The sequence below is a fragment of the Adiantum capillus-veneris genome, chromosome 20 (assembly GCF_014529385.1).
Source record: "Adiantum capillus-veneris isolate H3 chromosome 20, ASM1452938v2, whole genome shotgun sequence".
Taxonomy (NCBI): domain Eukaryota; kingdom Viridiplantae; phylum Streptophyta; class Polypodiopsida; order Polypodiales; family Pteridaceae; genus Adiantum; species Adiantum capillus-veneris.
The window spans coordinates 36,792,627-36,795,778 of record NC_140950.1 but is presented as its reverse complement, the minus strand read 5'-3'; the positions used below and the strand labels follow the sequence as shown (position 1 = coordinate 36,795,778).

The 3,152-nt window shown below is 42.2% G+C and overlaps 1 pseudogene; it reads left to right on the top strand.

Annotated features, from left to right (window-relative positions):
* Positions 1-304: 304 nt before the first annotated feature.
* On the top strand, positions 305-1,510 carry LOC147432369 (uncharacterized; annotated as a pseudogene).
* The last annotated feature ends 1,642 nt before the right edge of the window (positions 1,511-3,152 follow it).

The window sequence follows — 3,152 nt, the reverse complement described above, 5'->3', positions numbered from 1 at the left end:
AGTGTAGGAAGTTGAGTACCACCAGAATCAGGAATCATATAAGTTTGCAAAATCAGAATTTAAATCAGAATGACTGTTGGAGAGTTTGAAGTCAAATTGCAGAATCTGGAATTAGAAATGTTGCAAATGTGGAAGTCAGAAAGCAGCCAAATTCCAAATCAAAGTTCTAGCGGATAAGTGCCATGGGGAGTCAAAAGAAGAAGAGGAAGAAATGCAAGGTATGCATGAGTCGAAAGCATGAAGTGGAGGATTTCCCATGTGCAGTTGATGAGTGTCAAAGGGAGATGCATGTAGGAAGGGGTGTATGGTGGATTTGTGTTCAAAACTTCAAAAATTTAGCCGAAGAATGCATAAATCATCAGTTGATGGGACACAGGTAGCATGGGATAAGTTGGAAGATTTTGAGGATGACTTAGAGAGGGCATATGAGTGGTTGACTAATCATAAAGGAAAGAGGAGGACATCATGTTCCAACAGGAAGGAGGTGAGAAAATTGCAGGAAGCATGTGAGAGATTGAGGGATGCATATGCGGCTGAGTTTGAAGATGAATTAAGTGATGATGATGATGGATGGGTTGGCTTGGAGATGGACATCCATCATGTGGGGATACCAAAGGTGGAGGAGAAGGAGGTGCAAAAGGAGGTTGGCCAAGAGAGCCTAAAACTACCCCTAGATATCCCTACCCTACCATTGGAGTTTGCTCATAGAGTGGAGACGGAATATCCATTGCTGAAATTGATGTCAGTGTTGTCACTTGTTAATGAGATTTATTATTCAGAGGAGAAGCAAATCATACATATTGAGGATGTTGTTCATGGAAATCAAAGACCGTTTGAAGAGGCGGCTAATGGGAGGAATGGTGGTCAGGTGGATAGTCGGATGAATGGAGAGGTGATGGATAGAGAGAGGAATGAAGAAGAAGAGGTGAATTATTTATTTTTGGGTTCAATTGAAAATAGGAGGAATTTGCAGCAACAACAATGAACAACTCAGTTTCGGAGGAATTGTCACCATGAAGATCCACTGATGTAAATATGCAGTTAGCAAATCTTGTAGAAATTGTATTCCAACAATGTACACAACAGTTTCAATCAAAAAATCAATGGGTGGTAGCTCAGAAAATGCAAGTGGGAAGTCGGAAAGAAGACCATGTGGAGGATCAGCAATATCAGCAGGATAAAAGGCAGCAAGGTAAGGAGGAGCAACATGAGGTCAGGGAACAGAGCCGGGCAGAAACCCTGGTTACCTCTATCCTACCACGGAAGTGCGTCCATGAAGCACATGAGGATTATTCCTTTTTGACTGATCGAAGTGTCATGCTCATTGGGAATTCACATACATTTGAAGAGGACAGTTGTCAGCAGCAAATGGAGGATGTGCATGCTAATGCGGATATCGTGATGGAATTTTGTCATTTCAAGCGGACTTCAAAGAAAATGTCAAAAGAGGATGTCAAAAGAGCCAAGCAACAATTGCAGCAGCAAGGACCAGAAGATGACAGCAGCATAATGAAGGAGATTGAGGATGAATGATATTCATATTGGAAGTTGGAGGTGGCATTCCATATTGCGGCAGTTTCATATAGATGGAAATGAAGAGATATTGAGGGAAAATTTTCAATTGATAAAGCGAGTCAAATTTTGGAAGATGCCGAATGTGATTCAGACTCAAATTCAGATTTCAATTCAGATTCAGTCTCAATTTTGGATTTGGATTCAGCTGCAATTTTGGATGCAAAGACCAATTTAGATGCAAATTTTAATGGAAGCTGTGGAAAGCTTGATGAAGAGGTATGACAATTAGTGTCACAAGGAGGATGACATCGATACTCAGTGGGGATTAACAACATCATTTTCTTCTTGGAGTGGACAAAATCAGTACAAATATGAAGGAGTTGATAGGGCACTTTTGTATAAGGGACATCAAGAGGAGTATCCCAAGTGTCAGATTTTGGTTCACATTCATATTCCGAGTGAGATTAAGATTTAAATTCAGATTCAGATTGGAATTCAGATTCAGGCGGAAATGCAGATGCAAATTCAGATATTAAAAGTTCTTGAAATTCCACAGTGGATGTTGCGGAAGGCTAAAGATATTGCAGCAAATGATGAAGTCATCTTTGGAAATGTAGATGGAGCTGAATCAAACCTGTAAAGGGATCTGGAATTTGGAATTCGGATTGCAGACTGGAAGTTGGAATTGGGACTGTGGAATTGGAAGTCAAGAAGGAGGAAATTCGGAGGAATGGAATTGGGCAAAAGGGTCAAGGGGTACTCATTAGTGGGGGTACTCAGTTTGAGGCTAGAAATTTGCTTAGTGCTGATGTGACCCAATTAAGGACGAATATTTTTTGGGTGAATCTTGCATGGTGTGCCCGAATCGAGGTGAAAATTCATCATCATAATACTAAGGTGGTGAGAAGTGTTGGAGATCATATCCAAGTGTGCGAACGTCGCAGTTCACTGAATGTTAAGGAGAAGACGGGCGAAATGTTTTCTGAAAATATTAAGGGAAATTTGATGGTGTGTATGCAGGACGATGCGTCAGAATCAATGCCGAGCACAAGGTCAATGAAGATGGCGATGGGGGAGCTGTTCAAGGCAAGGCAGCAGGAAGATCACATCGAGGTGGAGAAATTTATTTAGCTGGGTCTACGAGTGATCAAGGGAGTGCGGAGACAGCAGTGACAGCATTTGATCCGAATGACGAGGAAACGTAGGTATGGCTCAAGCGCATAGGCCTTTACGAGTTTTCATGTTTACCTTGGGATGCATGGGCAGAGAACGAGTTCGCTGAGCAGCAGTGGAACATGCTTAAGGAGGGTGACGGAGTGATTACGGGGGATGTGCGCCTGACACCAAAATTGGTGTCCAAGGTTTTCAAAGTTGTATATTTGTCTGTGCCGGCTAAGGGGCATAAGGTGACTAACTCTCAGATGAAAGGGGAATTTGGAAATCCGATTGGGACGAAGGCATATTGTATGGTGCGGAATGCGGGCGGAATCAGAGTCACAAATCTGTTTTGGTATCCCGGGCTTTTGGCTGTGAGAGTTTGTGAGAGAACTCCAAAAACTATAAGAAGGAGTTATACCATAGATGCCATGAAGTCACACACACAAATAGTAGCACTTGGAGACAGCCATGCATTCCAA